This window comes from Phyllostomus hastatus, unplaced genomic scaffold (assembly GCF_019186645.2).
Source record: "Phyllostomus hastatus isolate PE091 unplaced genomic scaffold, TTU_PhHast_1.1 phas_contig_1, whole genome shotgun sequence".
NCBI lineage: Eukaryota > Metazoa > Chordata > Mammalia > Chiroptera > Phyllostomidae > Phyllostomus > Phyllostomus hastatus.
In genome coordinates, this window is record NW_025333498.1 from 18563978 (window position 1) to 18575357 (window position 11380).

At 48.0% G+C, this 11380-nt stretch overlaps 1 long non-coding RNA gene across 1 annotated transcript; it reads right to left on the reverse strand.

The window, feature by feature from the left end:
• Positions 1-3012: 3012 nt before the first annotated feature.
• On the reverse strand, positions 3013-7472 carry LOC123813908. Its single transcript, XR_006784817.1, has 4 exons — positions 7298-7472; positions 6988-7157; positions 5956-6016; positions 3013-3140 (listed from the first exon to the last, which is right to left on the reverse strand). It is a non-coding gene; the product is annotated as an uncharacterized LOC123813908 (long non-coding RNA).
• Between the last annotated feature and the right edge of the window lie 3908 nt (positions 7473-11380).

The following is an 11380-nucleotide window of genomic DNA, read 5'->3' on the forward strand; positions in this document are numbered from 1 at the left end:
GCTCCTCCCTCAGCAAGCCCAGCCAGCTTCTCTGTACGAATGAAGAGCGCACCCTTGCCTCACTGGGCCTCTTTCCTGGAAAGGCTCTGCCTCGCTGATTTTTTGTGCAGATGGCATATGTCTCCTGGGCGTGGTGATTATTTAACAGGACTGGTGGCTCCACGGGAACAGCTGTGCAAGTCTCCAGGTTAAGGGGCTTACTGAGGGGCCAGACTATTGGATGGGACTGCCCAAGTGACTGACTATATTTTTACAAATTCTCTTCTCTCCTCCTGTTCTCCCCAGCCTCTTCAATTTTATAAACTGGAAGAATACCTCGAGCGTGTGTTGGAGCAGACAAAGAGCCTGTCATTGAACCTGCTGTGACTCTCAGATGTGTCCTTGGTGAAGTGAAAGAGGACTCCCCTGAGCTGCTAAGAAGGAGGAAATGCAATCTGGTCTGGGCTGGAAATCCTAGCTCTCTGACAACCTGGCTAATTGCTACTGGGCACAGAGACAAAGAATAGATAAGACTTTAAAGCCACAGAGAAAAGAAATCTCAAAAGGACTGAACAGTGTAGTTTAGTAAAAGGGCAGCTGGGACCTGAACCTACCTCCATTTGTTTGCTGAACAGCTATGAGGTGCTGCATCCCAGGGGGTCAGGGCATTGACTGTCCTAGGTCTGGGGAGACACAGCAGAGAGCTCACTCACAGAATGGCAGGTGGCACAGGCATAAACTAATAAAATGTGGTGGTAGCAAGAAAGGGAAAGGCATCAAGGGCTGTGGCTGCAACCCTGGAAGGAAGGTCCCTGAGAACGACAGTAGCCCCTGGGTGGATCAGAGGGAAGCTCAGAGAGAACAGCATGTGTGAAGGCAGAGCGCCCAGTGAGCATGGTCTGTGAGATGAAACACTAGCAATCCTGCCTTGCTGAAGCCCAGAGTGAAGGAAGGGAGTGGCTGGAGATAAGGCAAGGAGGCCAGGCTGAGGCCAGTTGTAAACTCTGTATGATGTGCTAACTTTACCTTCGTGGCTCTAGCTGTTCCAAGCTTCGGATTCATTCTGATTTATTCTAATTGGGCAAGATTTCATTGTACATGAAATAGTCCTGAGGCCCGGGGAACACGATGATGGACTGATTGGGTCCACTCCTGGAGATGAGAGAGGGGTCAACACCAACGAACTGTTAGGAGAAGGTAGAGGGAATGCATTCTAGGGTAGCATCCCTAGAACAGCCCTTACAAATAGCATCATCCAATTATCATCATTCATTTCTGTAGCTCCTACCAATCGTCCGTTAGTTTATTTCCAATATTTTGTCATTATAGAGAATGCCATGATTGAGATCCTCACATGTTCATATTTGCATATACAGGATATCTGTAAGGTAAATTCCTGGAAGTGGAACTTTGTCTCAAAGGGTGTCTGTTCTGGTAACTCTGACAGACACGACCATATTGCTTCAAAAGGGCTGCACCCACTCAGCACCCACAGACAGCGTCTCTGAGAGTGCTTACTCCCATACGTCCTTGCCTGTGTACTGTCAACTTTCTCAGACCTGTAATTCCAAAGTTCAGTTTGACAACAGTGTGGCTGACGGATAGGAGGGGCAATAGAAGCAGAAGAAAGAAAAGTAATTACATAATTACAGTAGTAAAAGGGAGAGATGATAACGACCTGAACTACGGCAGCTACCATGTGCTTGAAAAATAGGGGTGGGGTCAAGACTTATGCATGTTCTCAGCACAGTGTGGCAATGGAAGATGTAATTGTTTTGCTGCAAATCTTGCATGAGAAGACTTTGTTTTGACATAAAATAAAAGAGAAAAATATTGTTATTATTAAGGCTCTTCCCGACATAAGTGTCCTTTGACAGATGACTGGATAAAGATGTGGTACACATATACAATGCAATACTACTCAGCAATAAAAAATTATGAAGTATTTCCATTTGCAACAACATGGATGGATCTTGAGAGTATCATGCTAAGTGGAACAGGTCAGATAGAAAAGGATAAGAACCATGTGATGTCACTCCTATGTGAGATATAAAACAGAAAGCAAAAACAAACAAGCTCAGAGAAACAGAGTGGTGGCTACCAGAGGGGAAGAGGGGAGGGATGATGAAGAGGGAAAGGGCGTCAAACACACGGTGATGGAAGATTAGACTTCGGGTGGTGAGCACACAATGCAGTACACAGATGATGGGTTACAGAATTGTACACCTGAAACTTATATAATATTATTGGTCAGTGTCACCACAATAAATTTAACTTTAAGAAAGCCTTTTTGCATTGCAAATCTAAAATAAACATGCTAAATATCAAAGGCCTTAACACAGAGAATTTGAGTTATACTGTACAATTTCAGATCTCTAAAACAAACCAACTCAGAAATGGAATAACACATTACCATAGCACACGTTAAGTAGCTTTCCGGTCGTGCATTTGTCAATTCTAAAGGGTGCAGAGCATAAGAGAATGTGACCATAATGACCTCACTGAAGCAGAATGAAGCACTGGACCCTAAGACTGCTGTTCAACTCATGGAAAAATCTTTCATCTCTCGGCCCTTCCCTGGATCCCACAGACTGCAGCAGCCTCAGCTCCAGCGTCGGGGTGCCTTGCACACCAGGGGCATCGCAGCAAATGCTGGCTGAAGCAGGGTGAGTAAGATCGACCTCTGACAAACTTCCCCTTCTTTCAAAATGATATTCTTGATTATGTGTAAAATCTTCTTGTGACTATAAGGTACTGTATACAATGCACTTGGCTACTGGGGCACATAAATCCCTCTGCATTGCTCACATTTCTCGGAATAGCTGAAACTATTTCTCTACTGGGTCCAATGATGGCAGAAAAAAGATTTTTTTCTTCCAAATCTCCTGACCTTGTAACTACCCACCCAATCCTGCTTTTCTCATTATCCACACCAACCATTTCGAGATCCTTTTTTCTTATAAAACTCTTGAAGGAAAAAAAAAGAAAGGAGAACATTTTTGAAATAGTTTCAAAGGGAAAAAAAAACCCAAACACATTTCTAAGAGGTTTAATGTGCGAATGGGTTGGAGGGGCGGATAAACAGGTGGGGTGTGGTGGCTGCTTGGTTGGTCCCGGGTAAACCAGTGCGGGTCACCTGATGCCGTATCTGGCGGAAGTCCCTGGAGGAGAAAGCAAGAGGTCTGTAGGCCTGAACATCAGAGCAGGAGAAGGTGACCGGGCATGCTGGAGCCATGTGAGCCCAGAAGAGCCTCCCAGAGCCAGAGATTACTGGCTCCTAGTCGTTCAGTGCCCCTGACTGGACCCTGGACTGAAGGCGCGCTGAAGGGGCTGGCCAGTCTGGGTGTGAGGGCTCGGGGAACTCTCTGGACCCCGCGCATTTCGGCACCCTGGCCAAGAGCCATGTGCCTGAGCCCAGCCCAGTGCAGCCACCTGCTCCCGCTCCACTGGAACTTTAGCACAGGGGCTGGGCAGAGGCTGCACACTTGCAGTGGGTGCCTCATGTATTTCTCCAGCCTGCAAAAACCTTCCTGAGTGTCTATGAGTGTCTCCTTCGGCTTCCCTTACTTCCCAGTATGTATGTATAATGGGTGCTTCTTGGCCAGGGTGCCAAAGAGCCCAGAGTCCAGAGAGTTCCCTGAGCACCCAAACCCTGCCTAGCCAGCCCCTTCAGTGTGGCCTTCAGGGCTGGGTCCAGTCCAGAGCACTGGGTGATTGGGAGGCAGTGATCTGTGGCCAGAAGGGGTATCTCACGGCAGCAAAAGTTTTCCCTCAAGACCCCACCACAGACAGGTTTAAAGCCAGCTCCAGAATACTGTATCCCTGGCTCGACCCCGAGTCCCACTTCCTGCTTCTGCCCTGCCACTCCTCAAGGCCAGGGGAAGACATTGGTCCTCCATGACACCTCCCTTGCCTGCCACCCCCTAGGGGCTCTTGCTCCTCCTTCAGTCACTGCTGTCTGGGATTGTTGCTGCAGCAGTGGCTTCCTCAGCAAGAGCTCCAGCCCTTCAGTACCCAGGGTCCTTTGGTCTCTCCTCAGCAGGAAGCGTGGTGCCAGCACACAGGAGATACTCAGGCCACTGGATGAAGGTGGACCATGCTGCTCTACCCTCCCCTAAAAACCATGGCCCAATTCCTGAAGGAACCCACTGTTCCTTCTAGCTGAGCACGGGTAGCTGAGTCTGAGGACAACAAAATCATGTATTTGCTTCTGCTCGGGTCACCTTGCTGTCCCTACCAGGGTCAAGCTCTGAATGTGCCTGGGCTCCTGCTCCCTTAGTACTTCCCCCTGCTTCCTTTCGCCCTCCGCCTTGTGCCCGCCCACAACCCCGTCACCAGCCTCACCGAGGCCTCCGAGCCCCAAGACCTCCGGAGCTTGCCCCTCGTTCTGAAAGAGCTGCACGAATCCTGTTTTCTGAGTGGAGCTCTCATTAGACAACCAAACCTCTCTCTTGCTAGTATTATAACCTTTCACTGAATATTTTGGTGTTTTATTGGGCTTAAAAAAAACACCTCATCAAGGCTAAGGGTATGGGGGAGTAAAGTAAGGGAAGAGACAGGCAGTTCTGTCACAAACAAATTTCTTCCTCTCAGACATGACAGAAGGGGCCTGGAAGGCTTGGAAGAAGTAGTGGCCTTCCCTAAAAGGCCCCAGGTGCTCCCAGGAGGTGCTGGCCCATAGGCAGGCGCCTCTGAAGGGCCTGGTGTCCCATGGCTGGCGCGGAGCCCATGCAGGGCTCTGCCTTGGCACTGAAGTAGGAGGCAATTTGTAGGCAGCCACTCGGGCTCCATTAGGCCCACTGAGTACCTTGCCTAACCCATATGGTTTCCCTTTCCTTACAAAGCTGTTTCCTCAGCGGGTCCAGTGAGGAAACCCCTGAATAAACACAGAGTGTGCTGCTGGCCCCGAGGCTTCTCTGAGGTGTGCCCCAGGGACGCAGCCCCCGGCTAGGCCCACTTCCAGTCTGCTCGCCAGCCTCGCAGACAGTCACAGCCGCTGTTTCCACGAAGCAGTTTCTTTCCACAACATTCACTTCAGCTTCTGAAGGAGAAGCTTATGTCTCCAGACAGCAAGGCAGAGGAAGTCTCTGAGGCAGATGTCCACTGAAGGCCCGGCAGCCCTCTGCCCCCCCTGCCAGAGGGCCCTCCCCAGCAGCAGAACAATGGCTGCAGTCATGCCGGGGAACTCCACGGCTGGCTTCCAGGTTGGCTCACTTTCAGCGTCTGTGTGGTTCGGGGCCCCATCTTGTGTACGTGCGTGGGGGTGTATATGCAAGGAGTAGCTGATGTGTGAGGCCACAGAGACATGGATATGGCTATTATCCCCATTTTGGAGGTGGGGACCTACACCTCAGAGGTCAGCATCTAAGAATGGACAGGATCAGAAGTCTAGCCCAGGACTGTCTGACTTGGAATCCTCTATCTTAACCATCATTCTCTCTGTGGTGGGATATTTGGGTATGTAGGACTAGGGCCACACAGCAAGTGTGCCATATGGACAAGGCACTCACAGTTCGGTCAAACTAATGGACTGGCTCAGGAACTAGGTGGGCCATACCTCAGGAGGGGGACTGGGGAAAGCAGGGTTTGGCAGGAGCAGAAGACCTGTTCTTTGCCAGCATTACTGCTGCAGTTTTTAGCCCCGAAACCTAAGCAACTAGACAATCTCCACCACTGACTGTTATAATCTTAGGCAATTCACCTAATCTCTGTGTATCTCAATTTTCTCATCTTTAAAACAAAAATAACAAGATCTACCTCAGATGGAGGTTGTGAGAATTGAGTTAATATGCGTAAAGCACCCCGAACTGTGCCTGGCATGTCATAAGCCCCATACATTGCTGATGGCATCATCACCATCCTCATCTTCAGCATCACCGTCCCCATGGCCTGGCCCCTCCTTGCTCCGTGAGTAGAAGCAAGCACTCCTGCCCGCTGCTCCCCAGCCTCTCCTGATGCCGTTGTTGCAGCCCTTACCTCTCTGTGCCAGTGCTCCGACCCTGAGCAGGAGCTGTGACTTCAGTGCCTTACGCAGCGCCTGCCACATAATAGGTGTGCAATAATCATGTGCTGAATGAAGAAAAATTCTGCTAAATTCTAAAAATAAGGCTTTCAGATAAATTGCAAGGAGTATTTGATTTTATAAGATTTTAAAATATGCCCCACCCCCCCAGCTCATGCCACAGAGGTTGGAACATAGTAACAGGGACAAGAAAATTGAAAGGGCTTTAAATTTTTACATGTTAGACACATGCAAGTGACTTGCAGTGTGACAAATACTGTATCGAATAATAGTAACAAACCCCACCAGAGGCACTGAGTGTCTCTGAGGCCTGAGGCTCCTGCTTCAGCATTTGAAGATGCAGAAATAGGCAAATCCAAAAAAGTATTCCCATGAATCTTCCTCTCAATAAAATTTTTCCCAAGGAACCACCAATGTTCAGAATGTTTTAAAATGAACTTTCAAAGATAGTCTCCAAAAACATGTTCACAAAACACCGACTGAGCCCCGTGTGCCGGACACCGGCCTGCCGATCTGGGTTAAGACACGGTGTCGGGGGGGGACAGACACACGAACAGGCAGTCCACAGGTGGCGAGTCAGACACGGAGGCATGCCCAGTGTGTTCACAAAGAGCCGAGGAGGAGCCCAGTTTGAGGATTCTTAAATAGCAGTAGAGACTGACCTAGGACAGTGGATGCATACTGAGCTACTTTCCTGGGCAGCTACGGTTCAGAAACACCAGGGCTGCTGGTAAGCACAATGCTGTACATTCTCAGAAGGTACAACCCCCACTCCTGTAACCCAGACTAAAGAGGCCAGCGAGAGGGTGCCCTTTGCCCGGGGAAGGCTGCACTCCCCCACTCTACCCACCCCGCCACACCCCGCCACAGGCAGAGTCATCTTTGCTCAAACAAAACCCGAGCTGTCCCTGACTGCCACAGCCTCCCACAGCCTGCAGGCCCTCCCCTTGAGTCTACAAATAATAGCTGAATGTCATCCTCCTCACCTTGAAAACACTGCTGACCCGTTGGTGCGCCAAGGAGGAGCGTGATCCTGTCATGGCTGATGACATCCTTCCTTCACCTGTGTACCCTCTGGTCATTGCGGGTGTGCTTCTGGTTGTCAAGAGACGGTTACTTTTTGTGCTTGGATAATTATTTTTAAGTAAATGAGGTGCTGTGAAAAGAGAAACAACAGTGCCTGTTCGTGAGTGATAACCTTTCGCTCACCTCGTGCTGCGGCTAGATACTCGGGACTGGAAAGAAGCGTGAGAGTACAAACAAGGGAGCCTGAGATTTGGGACCACAGAATCTCACCGCTCAGGCCCCTCCCTGTCAGTGTGTCTGCTGGGACATGGTGTCCTCAAAGGGCTGGCTGCCCACCCCTGTGCAGGTGGGACTCAGGAGGTAGGCCCTGCAATGAAGTGTCTTACTGGGAATTAATAGCAGTTGTGCCCTGTAACCTTGCCCAGCCCGATTACCCTCGAGTAACCTTCCCTTCCCCTTAGAGGCCTGAGAGCCAGGGAAGGCTACTCTCTCAGGCCTCTAGGCACCTGACAATGCAGGTCCCAGGAAAGAACAGGAGGAAGAGGCTGGGTTAGGATGGGGAGGAGGAGGAGGAGCAGGAGGAGGAGCTGGAGGAGGGGGGTGGGAAGAGGAGGAGGAGGGGGAAAAGAGGAGGGGGAAGGAAGTTTGGCAATTCCTAAGCTGCCACTGGGCCAAGGACACTGGATGTGGAGAGTAAGAAGTTGCTTTCGTAAACTGAGAAGTTCTCCCAAAGAAATTTCACACCACGGAGGTGCTCGCTAAAGTGAGGAAGGCTGTGGAGGGAAGCACCGGGAGGCAGAGGCTGATAAAATAGAGCCCTGTGGAAGAGTCACCAAATTTGTAAAATGGAAACAGTGAGAACTAAAAAAATAGAATTGTTTACTCTTTGGAACGTTTGGCCAGCTCAGGTATTGGGTGATCTTTGAAAATCATGGAATTTTAAAACAACAACAGCATATTTGATTTCTCTCTCATTGTAACCTGTTTACAGCAAAAAGTTGCAAAAGTGCAGAAAAGTATACAGAGATAATCAAAATCACTAGCAAGCTGGCCACCCAGGAACTGCCAGTTAACATTTGGTGTATCACCTCCTCGGCCATTTGAGCTACATCAACCCATTGCCTCAGGGTTTTGTACAAAAGCCACACAGCATTGTCAGATGTTTTATTCACTCATCCCACAAATATTTACTGATGGCCCGCACTGTGATAGGGACACAGCAATGAGCAAAACAGACAAGTCCCCTGTCCTCATGGGGGACAGAAAATAAATACACATGAAAATATGTCATGTGCCAGGTAGCAGTAAGTGCTATAGAGAAAAACAAGGCAGGGTAGGGGCTAGGAAGGGTGGGATGGCCATGAGCGTGGTAAATAGCAGCTACTACTTGTACAGGGAGTAACTGGGGGTGGTCTGCTGCTACCATGAGGTGAGGTCAGAAACTGATCCAAGTGGAAGTGCAGTCATGCAGATAACCTGGGGCAATGTTTCAGGCAGAGGGAAGAACAAGGTCAAAGTCTGGGGACACAAGTCCTGGACGTGCTGGAAGAACATGTTGGAGGAATATTTGGGACTCCGGGGTGGATGGGGTGCAGTGAGGGGCACAGTGGAGCGGATGGGTCAGAAGGGGGTGGAGAGGCACCATCAGGCCATGGAAGGCACAGAGGCCACTATGGATCCTGTGTTCGCTCACTTACTATTACATTGGGCGCATTTCCCTACTCTGTTACACTTTCTTCCAAAACAGAACTTTGTAATCGAGGCATACAATTCTACCATGTAGACAAACTGTAACATATTCAAACAGTATCTTTTATTTTGATTGTTTTTCTGTCATTAATGGTATGATACTTAACACAAATCTTTGGGAGCTCTCTGGTTATGTACATACAATAAATGCCTAGAAGTGTAATTGTTTAGTCAAAGAATATAAATAGTAAAAGGTTTTTTATATACATTGTCAAATTTGCCCAGAAAGGTTTGATAAATTATAACTCTGAATGTGTAGGAATTTCCACTTCGTGGCTGGATATAACAACGTTTTAGAACCTTTGGCAACTGGATAGCTGACGCCCTATACTACTACGTTGTTGTTTCATTATTTGCTTGATCACGACTGAAGTTGGAGTTTTTCATATATCTATTGAGTACCGCAGATTGTCTGCTCAGGCTCTTCGTCCACTTTTTATGGAGGAGTTTTTCTTATTGATGTGAATAGCTCTTTATATATAAAAGCTCTTATTTGCTATTTTTTCCCTCAGTTGTGAATTACCTTCTATGTTTGCTTATTATTACCATTATTATTTCTCTCCTAGGACATTTTTCCTTGCTTTTAGAGAGACAGGAAGGGAGAAAGAGAAACATCGGTCAATTGCCGCCCGCATGCACCCAGACAGAGGTGGTACTCGCTGGGACCAGGGATAGCATGCACCGGACTGGGGGACGAGTCTGCCACCGAGGGGCACGCCCCAACTGGGAAGGAACCCACAACCTTTCAGCTGTGGGACTATGTGCCAACCACCGAGCCACACTGGCCAAGGCTGTGTGTTTATGATTTTTTACTTAAATTTTTAAATTTTTAGGTCATCAAATCTATCGATATTTATTTTTTATATCATCCTTTGTTTTCTTACTGCAAGATCAGATAAATACCTACTCTAGTTCTTTTATTTTAAAAATGGTTCCCTTAGAATTAGAAGCATAATTGGTAGGCATATAATAGATAGGGAGAGGTAAAAAATGGTATAGGAAACAGAGAAGTCAAAGAACTTATATGCACAACCCATGGACGTGAACTAAGGGGGGAGTGCTGGAGGGTTCGGGGGTGCAGGGCAGAGTGGGACTAAGGGGGGAAATTGGGAAAACTGTAATAGTGTAATCATAAAATATACTTTTAAAAATGGTTCCCTTAAAAAAATTAATTCTATTGTTTTGGGATAAATAGAAAACTGATATTTTTCTACTTAGCCAACCAATTAATATCCTATGATCACTAAATGAGCAGTGTAACCATTTTTTACTAATATAAAGCATATAACTACAATGTATAAAGTCATCTATATGTGTCTATGTATGCAATTACCAGAATTTTCTATCTTACATCCATTAATTTGTAAGTCTATTCTTGAAACAGTACAAACTGATTTACATACTGTAGCATTTTAACAATTTTGATGGTTTGTAAGGTAAGCTGTCCTCCAAATTCTTAGTTTCCTATATTTTCTTGTTTACTTTTTGCTTCCATTTAGTCTTCCTGTAACTTCCAATCACTGTTGCCACAATCTGTAAACAATCTCACCGTAATTTTTAGTAGAATAACTGAATGCTTACAAACTGATCTGCAGAGGCTGCACCTTCACAACTGGGTTTTTCATCCTGTCACGTCTCTAAGTTTAGTCAGCTCTCCTGTGTGTCTCAAAAATACTACCGTTTTTCATATGTGGATCCTGTACATTTCTTTTAAAATGCTTATCCCAAGATACTTTACTTTTTATTGATGTTGTAAATTGGGGGGGGGGGGGGGCTTGTAGATTCTTTTTTAAAAGTGCAACCGAATAACCTGGCAGCAGAAGAAATGAGTTTGCGACGCACGCCCAGAAGAACACGCCCCACCCCCACCGCTGACGCAGCCGAGCGCGCAGCCCCGAAGGATCACTGCCTCTCCCTGGGACACCCTCGGACGGGGGTTCTGAGTGGAGTATGTATCAGTAAAACTAAAAGACTAGGTTGCTATAACCAAAGGCCTAACAATACAGGGGAGTAGAGAGAAGAGAACAAAGAGGTGGTTTCTCTCTCGCTTGACAGCCAGAGACGAGCATTCCAGCTGGGTGGGCGGCTCTGTGAGGTCTGTGAAGTCCATCACGGGCCCCTGTTCCCTGCAGGCTATTGCTCTGCCACTCCAGGGCATTGCTGTCCACACGGTCAAAGCCGGCCTGCCTGTACAGCAATGTTGTCAGCAGTCCAACGAGACGAGTGGCGGAGGGGCACCCACAGGCTTCAGGCCCAGCCCTGGGGCTGACCCACATGCTTTGACTCCACTGGAAAGAACTTGACCGCACTGCCGCACCTGCGCGCAGTGGAGTGGGCACATAGTCGGCTTGCGTACCCGGGAGGAAGGAAGAAGGGAAGGACCGACTGGTGGACCACTGCCAACAATCTCTTCCCAGGGGATCTCCCCAGATTCTCCTCTCCAGCATAAAGTGTCCAGTGGCCTAGCAAAAGCCATCTGCCTAGTCTCATGAGTGGGGGACAGAGAAACGTCAGACATTTCCTATGGTTGACGGCCCCTCCAGAATGCAATGATTGGGAAAACGTCAGTTTTCCAAAGAAAGGGGGGCTGGGCTGGCAAAATAA